The sequence below is a fragment of the Leptodactylus fuscus genome, chromosome 11 (assembly GCF_031893055.1).
Source record: "Leptodactylus fuscus isolate aLepFus1 chromosome 11, aLepFus1.hap2, whole genome shotgun sequence".
NCBI lineage: Eukaryota > Metazoa > Chordata > Amphibia > Anura > Leptodactylidae > Leptodactylus > Leptodactylus fuscus.
The window spans coordinates 24715966-24724838 of NC_134275.1; positions in this window are offsets into that span (position 1 = coordinate 24715966).

Genomic DNA, 8873 nt, shown 5'->3' on the forward strand with positions numbered 1-8873 from the left:
ACCTGATGATAAGCAAAGAAAATCTAGGTTCACACATGTGCCTTCTTCATGTTCGGGGTTTCCGTCCGCAAATCTGCTGCAAGCAGGAATTGTCTCTCCACATATTTCAGGCGGAAATCCGCTGGACCCCATTATAGTCTACCGTATTTTTCGGACTATAAGACACACTTTTTTTCCCCCAAATTTGGGGGGAAAAGAAGGGTGCGTCTTATAGGCCGAATGTGGCGCCTGGCATCCGCTGTAATAGAAAGGCGGAAGCCGGCAAGTGATAGACGCCATTACAGGTGCTGGGCCTGCGACATCGCTGCGCTCCTCTGCCCTGCATGAAGCCAGCAGCGGGAGGAGTGATGCTATTCCGCTCCTCCGCCCCCCCGCCGCTGGCTTCATGCAGGGCAGAGGAGCGCAGCGATGTCTCAGGTCCCGGCGTCTATCCCTCCCCGGCATCCGCCTCTTTAGTACAGCGGATGCCGGGTCAGTATCAGCGGCCCCTTCTCCCCTGGGGCCGGTCCCCACCGGCCCCGTACCTGTGAAGTTGCAGGCCGGCTCCTGCGCGGCGATATCGCAGGAGCCGACCTGTTCGGGTGACAGCCGGGAGCCTAATGAGGCTCCCAGGCCTGTCACTGCTATATATTAGTATTGCGGCTGGGTCTATGACCAGCCGTAATACTAATAGACAGAATGTCCCATAGACGGCAATACAGTTGTATTGCCGTCTATGGGACTTGCAATCAAGCGACCGCAGGCCCAAGCCCCAGGGGGGGAATAAAATAGTTAAAAAAAAAAAAAAAAAAAGCTTTAAAAATATGAAATAAATAAAAGTTCTAAATCACCTCCTGTCCCTAGAATATATGTAGAAAATCATATATCATAAACCATCGGTTTTTTTTTTCAATAAAAGGTGATCTAAGCAATAGATATTCCCCAAAATGGTATAACTAAAAAGTACTTCTGGCCCCGCAAAAAAAAACACTCTATGCATCCCCGTACAGCTGCAGGGTCACCTGTCAATGTGGCCTTGCAGCTGTTGCAAAACTACAACTCCCATATATTAAATATTTTACCAGTTTTTGCTTCAAAATTTTTTTTCCCTATTTTCCTCCTCTAAAACCTAGGTGCGTCTCATAGTCCGAAAAATACGGTATGTGGTCCATTTTTTAAGTAGGTTAGGTTTCCATTCTTCGGGTCTTGAACCCCAGGGGGTCTGATCACTAATGCAATGCATTACAATACTAATGCATTGCAATACATTGCAAAAAATCATCCTTTCTTTTGTAGGCTGCATAGACCAGCCTGCAAAAGAAAGTGAATGCAGACCTTTACAAGGCTCCCGGCTGTCATGGAAACATGACGTCGGCCCTGGAGCTTGCTCCAGGCGCGGGCGATCGCCGGCAAAATGTCGGCGCCCAGAGGACGCAGATCTGAGTTGAACACATACGCGGCTAAAGCAAGGAGCTGTCACAGCTCAGCTTCTTGCTTCGCTGCTGCATGCCGGCTACTGGCTGTGTAGACGCAATGTGATGATGTCACATCACGCCTACAACTGTGTGCGAGAGAGAGAGAGGCATGGAGAGAAGGGCGGGGGAGCGAGGAGAAGGTAAGGTGTACACACTGAGGTGGAACGTGAAACTGGGGGCAGATGATGGAGAGGACGGCATGACACTGGGGGCAGAGATGTGGAGACATGAATCTGGGGGCAGAGATGGGGGGACATGAATCTGGGGGCAGAGATGGGGGGACATGAATCTGGGGGCAGAGATGGGGGACATGAATCTGGGGGCAGAGATGGAGGGGACATGAATCTGGGGCAGAGATGGTGGGGACATGAATCTGGGGGCAGAGATGGAGAGGACATGAATCTGGGGGCAGAGATGGGGGGACATGAATCTGGGGGCAGAGATGGAGGGGACATGAATCTGGGGGCAGAGATGGGGGGACATGAATCTGGGGGCAGAGATGTGGGGACATGAATCTGGGGGCAGAGATGGAGGGGACATGAATCTGGGGGTAGAGATGGGGGACATGAAACTGTCGGCAGAAATGGGGGGGACATGAATCTGGGGACAGAGATGGAGGGACATGAAACTGGGGGCAGATGAAGGGTGTAAATGAAACTGGGGGAGAGATAGAGGGGAGACATATAATTTACGGGTGACTGTAGGAGGATTATACTGTGTGCGGGCACATGAAAAATCAATGAGAATGGGCGGAGTCAGCACAATTGACACAGAGTCGCACATTTTGTCCCTCTTTCAGTTCTTCAAAAGTTGGGAGGTATACCATGCTGTTTATTTTATGCAACTTCGGATGACCGTCATGCACACAACTTATTCTTTTGCTGTCATGCATGACTTTAACACTTGAAGGACCCATTAAACTGTCATGGCAGCCATCAGAGATAGGCCTGTTGCGGTAACCTTGCCTAGCCATCAGGTTTGCAGCTGAAATCCAAGATGGCAACCCCCAAAGAAAGATAAGGTTAATATGTATATGTTAGAACTCTGAGCACAGTGCCGCACCTCCCATGAGGCAACCTGAAGCGACCGCTTCAGGCGGCGCTATGCCAGGGCCCCAGGGAGAGTGGCATTTTTGCTTACTTAAGCCAGTCCAGAACAAGCTTGGTGGTTTGGGGAGGCCACTGGAGCAGCACTGCTCCAGCAGCCTCCCCTCACGCTCAGGCAGAGAGCAGGTCCTCTCCGTACCTGCTCCCTGCCTGCGAACGGCGCTAAGCCTTGCCCCTTCGCTCCGCCACGCCCTCTCCGCTCCGCCCGCTCCGCCCCCTCCTCCCGGGGGGGGGGGGCTTTCTGTAGTTCGCCTCGGGCGGCGAAACGGGTAGGTTCACCCTTGTCTGAGCATCACAGTAAATTTGCCTAGTGTTGCCCAGAGTTGTGTTACCACTCCTACGCCCTGTTGCTATCTTTATCTTCTAACTCAATATCATCTTATGTATTTTTCCATCATAGTGTATTTAAATGGGTATTCCCACGTCGCATACTCACCAGTCTTCGTTGTTGCAAAATCTTCTGTCTTCTGGCTTTGTTGCGTCATTGGTGGGCGGGGTCACATATGCAAAGCCAAGCGGCGAGATGCCGCTGGCCCTGCGTGCACGCTCATAAACCAGTCTAGCCTTCACAATGCAAATACAGACCCGGCATCCGCCTCTCTCTATTACAGCGGGTGCCGGTCTGTATTCGCATTGTGAAGGCTAGACTGGTCTATGAGCCCGCACGCAGGGCCAGCGACATCTCGCCGCTTGTCTTATGCATATGTGAATACAGAGCCGGCATCCGCTGTAATAGAGAGGCGGATGCCGGGGAGTGTAGACGCCGGCACAGACGCCAGCAACATTGTTATGCTTCTGCCCTGCATGAAGCCAGCAGCGACAGGAGCGATGCTGTTATTCCACTCCTGCCGCTGCTGGCTTCATGCAGGGCAGAAGCATAGCGATGTTGCTGGCATCTGTGCCGGTGTCTACACTCCCCGGCATCCGCCTCTCTATTACAGCGGATGCCGGGTCTGTATTGGCGGCCCCTTCCCCCCAAAGCGTAAACTACCCCCCCCTCCAGGCTCGCTCCCGTGCACTTAGCCCCTCCTCCCTCCCCCCTGAGAGCAGCAGATACATCACTTGACTTATGACCAGATAAGTCAAGGGATGTGTCCCAAAAAAATGAATAAAGTGATATAGTGGACAAACAAAGCAGTTTTGCTGAAGCAGTGTATTTAGGAAAAGTCTTACATTCACATTAACAAGCAGTATAGATAGGATCCTTGTGATGGGACAACCCCTTTAATGTAGTGTTATGTAACTGTATTACATATACTGTGCCTGGTTCAGCAGCAGGTGGCAGCAAACTGGCGGAGCTAATTTATATAGAATTTCCATTTCATAAAAAAAAAAAAAAATCCTCTACAGCAAGGGTGGGCAATTAATTTTCCCATGGGCCCACATAAGAAATTGAAACTATGCTAGAGGGCCAAGCCATGGCAAATTTAGCTCCACCCACTTCTACGTTGACTCCGCCCATTCCCAATCATCTTTCCATGTGCCCCCACAAAGTATATTCCTCCTACAGTCACCCGAACATTATATGCCCCCACATTATAATGTTCCCTTCCAACTGCCCCACAGTATTAAGTCCCTCTCCTGGTGCCCCAGTATAAACTGGTGGAAACTAGAGAGGACACAAAACTGGATCACCTGGAGGGGGACATTAAACAGTGGGGGTAGTTGGAGGGGGGGCAATAAATTGACAGCTGGAGCGGGACATGAAACTGGGGGCAACTATAGGGGGGCATTAAAATCGGGATGCTGGAAGCAGACATTAAACCGTAGGGGTAGCTGGAGAGTGACATTAAACTGGGGACAACTAGAGGCAGACAGGTCCCCCTACAGCTTCCTCCACGGTTTAATGCCCCCTCCAGTTGTCCCCAGTTTAATGTCCCCCCTCCATTTCTCCCTCAGTTTCATATCCCCCTTTATTTTTCCCATTTCATGTCCCCCCACCATCTCTCCCCCAGTTTCATGTCCCCCCCTCCATCTGCCATCTCTGCCCTAGTATAACATTCCCCTTCCATCTCTGCCCCTAGGTTACTGAGACACACAGACAGACAGACACATACAGACAGACATATATAGACGCACACACATACAGACACACACATACAGATAGACACAAATAGACACAAACATACAGACACATATAGACACACACACACAGACACATATAGACACAGACAGACACATATAGATACACACATACAGACAGACATGTGTGCATATAGACACACATACATACAGACACATACAGACATATATAGACGCACACACATACAGACACACACATACAGGCAGACAGACACAAATAGACACACACATACAGACAGACACATATAGACACACACACACACAGACACATATAGACACAGACAGACAGACACATATAGACACACACATACAGACAGACAAACACATATAGACACACACACACTCTCCACCCTACATCTCTTTCTTGAATTGAGGCGCCCAGAACTGTACACAGTATTCCAGGTGTGGTCTGACCAGGGAAGAGTACAGCGGAATAATGACCTCTCTTGATCTAGATTCAATGCTTGTCTTAATACATCCCAGAATTTTATTAGCCTTTTTTGCAGCAGCACCGCACTGTTGGCTCATGTTGAATTTGTGATCTACTATTATGCCCAAGTCCTTTTCCCCTATGCTATCACTTAGTTCTATTCCTCCCATATTATATGTTTTTTACATTTCTGTTACCCAGATATAGAACTTTGCATTTGTCCCTGTTAAATACCATTTTGTTCGCCTCAGCCCATTGTTCCAGTGTGTCTAAGTCCTTTTGAATACACTCTCTCTCCTCTCTAGTGTTGGCTATTCCTCCTATCTTCGTATCATCTGTAAATTTTATGAGTTCCCCAATAATTCCATCGTCCAGATCATTTATAAAGATATTAAAAAGTACTGGGCCCAGAACAGAGCCCTGCGGCACCCCTTTTGACTTTCTTCCAGTTGGATGTGTAGCCATTTAGTATTACTCGTTGTGCCCGATCATTAAGCCAGTTGTGAATCCACCTAACTGATTTTTTGTCAAAGCCATACTTAATCATTTTTTCAATAAGAAGGTTATGTGATACTTTATCAAATGCCTTACTGAAGTCAAGATATACTATGTCCACGGCATTCCCTTGGTCCAACCATTCAGTGATTTTGTTGTAGAAGGAAATCAGGTTAGTCTGACAAGATTTATTGGTCATAAAGCCGTGCTGGCTCTGGTTAATTAATGCCTTCCCATCCAGGTACCGAAGTAAATGTTCCTTGACAATTTGCTCAAAGATTTTTCCTGCTATCGAGGTCAGACTTACCGGCCTGTAATTTCCTGGATCGTCCCTTTTCCCCTTTTTGTAGATGGGGACAACATTTGCCCTTTTCCAATCTAAAGGGACCACTCCTGTTTCCCATGACTTACCGAAGATTATAGCAAGGGGTTCTGTTATTTCCTCTGCTATCTCTTTCAGGACTCTAGGGTGTAAATCATCTGGTCCTGGGGACTTGGTTTCCTGTAACTTGGCTAAGTGCTCTCTTACCAGACCTTTGCTTATAGTCAGCTTGGAGTCCTCCTTCCCCTCATCTCCATCACCATTAATGTTGATATTTCCATTAGTTTCTTGGGAGAAGACGGATACAAAATATGAATTTAGTAGCTCCACCTGCTGTTCCACCATGTTAACTGTTTCTCCTTTGTCATTCTTCAGGACTCCAATGGTCTCCTTCACTTTTCTTTTGCTTTTAACATATCCCCAAAATCCTTTTACCTTACTCTTTGCCTCTTTTGCAAGCTTCAATTCGTGTTCAGCCTTAGCTCCTTTGATGCTTGTCTTGCAGAGTCTGCAGACTGCTGTGTACTCTTCCTTAGGTATAGTTCCCATCTTCCACTTTTTGTATGTTTCCGTTTTCCTTTTTAGCAGGTTATGTAATTTTTTGGTCATCCATCCTGATATTTTTAGGTGCTTCCCATTTTTCTTCCTTCTAGGTATTGTTAGTTCCTGTGCTTTAATGATTTCCCTACGGAAGATTTCCCACCCTTCATGTGCATTTTTGTGCTTAAGAATTTTGCACCATGGAATTCTGCTAACCCTTGCCTTCAGGCTCTTGAAGTCTGCCCTGCTGAAGTCGAGCCTTGAAGTCTGTGTCTTCTCAGGTCTTCTTCTTCTTGCAACCCCAAACTCAAGTATAGCATGATCGCTGAATCCCAGTGTCCCTGCTACCCGTAGTCCCTCAACCATGTGCTCTTTGTTGGTTAGGACTAGGTCCAAAATGGATGTTCCTCTCGTGTTTTCTTCTACTAGCTGGGCAATGAATATGTATCACTGGGCAATGAAGTTGTCTGCTAGAGAGGATAAAAATTTGATGGAGCCTTTACTCTTGGCTGTATGGGTTTCCCAATGAATGTCAGGGTAATTGAAGTCTCCCATGATCACTATTTCATGTTTCTTTGAGAGCGTGGTCATTTGCTGTGAAAAAATCTCATCCATGTCTTCTGTCTGTCCTGGTGGTCTGTAATAAATGCCTAGTATGATGTCCTTATCATTGTTTTTCCCTTGAATTACTACCCAAATAATTTCCAGTAGATTATCATTCTGTAAAACTGTAATTTCTGTGGAGATGTGTTCTTTTTTAACATACAATACAACTCCACCCAATCTTTTATTAGTTCTATTCTTTTTGAATAAGTTGTATCCTTCCATCTGTATGTTCCAATCATGCATGTCGTTCCACCAGGTTTCTGTGATGCCGATGACGTCATAGTTTTCCTTGTGTATCATCAGCTCTAGTTCTCCTTGTTTGTTTCTCATGCTTTGTGCGTTTGTGTAAAAACATTTCAGATTGTGCTCTGTTGTATCCTTTTTCGTAATTTCCTTCTGAGTATCCTGTCTTGGGTCCTCTTTACCACATCTAGTAACCTTGTTTAGTATGTCTTTTAGCTGCATGTCCTTGTCTTTCTTTTTTCTTCCCATCCCCTCTTCTTCTAGTTTAAAGCCCTTCTGATGAGTGTGGCAAGTCTTCTGGCAAATATGTTTTTCCCAGGTTTTCTGAGATGTATCCCATCTCTAGCAAGGAGTCCATCGTAGAGGTAATTCACGCCATGGTCAAAAAATCCAAATCCTTGCTCTCGGCACCACCGTCGAAGCCAGGTGTTTGCCTCTAGTATTCTATTCCATCTCCTGATGCCATGACCATCAACTGGGAGGATTGATGAGAATACTACCTGCGCATCCAGTTCCTTCACTGTCTTCCCCAAATTTTCAAAGTCTTTATAGATAGTTGGTAAATCATTTTTTGCCGTGTCGTTTGTACCCACATGTATCAGTAGGAATGGGTAGTCGTCCTTGGAGCTGAGGAGGCTTGGTATCCTATCGGCCACATCCTTGATTTTTGCTCCTGGGAGGCAGCATACTTCTCGTGCGGTTAAGTTTCTGGCCTGCAGACAGCTGCCTCTGTGCCTCTTAGCAGTGAGTTACCCATAACCACTACTCTTCTTTTCTTCCTTGCAACACCATTTCTTGTTGCTCCTGATTGTCTCTGGGTGACTTTTGTTTCTTCTTTTGCTGATAGGTTATTTTTGTCATTTTCATCCTCCTGCATGAGAGTTTCATATCGGTTACTTAGCTGTGTGAGTGGTGATGGCCTTGTGATCCATTTGCATCTCTTGGTCACATGTGTCCAGTTTTCTGCCTCTGTAGGTTCTCTCAAGTATTCTTCCCTTACTGTATTTGGGGGACTTGCATCAGTCTCTGCAACTGTAGGCTCTCTAGCACTTTCATCCCCTACTGTGTTCTGGAGGCTTGCTTCAGCTTCATCAATGAAGACCTCACTTTCTTTGATGCTTCTCAACGTCACTATTCTTTCTTCCAGCCTCTGCACTTTTTCTTCTAAAAGTGCCACTAGTTTACATTTCATAGAGGTGAAGTTGGCTTTATGGTCTGGCAGATCTGTAAACATATAGCAAGTGTTGCAGCTCCCCATGTGGGTTTTGTCCTCTTCCATGTAGCTCATTAAATTTGGATGAATGATCTTGTATATGTTTTTTTGTGTTTTTTTCCTCGTCTGACACCGTCTAACGGCGCGCGGTTTTGCGATGCCCTCTAACGGTAGGAGACCCTTCTCCTCTTCCCAGCATGCACCAGAAATATTCAGATGAGCCTCCGATCCCAGGTGTTGCGGTGTCCCCCAGCCAGCGAGACCCAGCGCTCGGGAGGAGACCCTTCTCCTCTTCCCAGCATGCACCAGAAATATTCAGATGAGCCTCCGATCCCAGGTGTTGCGGTGTCCCCCAGCCAGCGAGACCCAGCGCTCGGGAGAA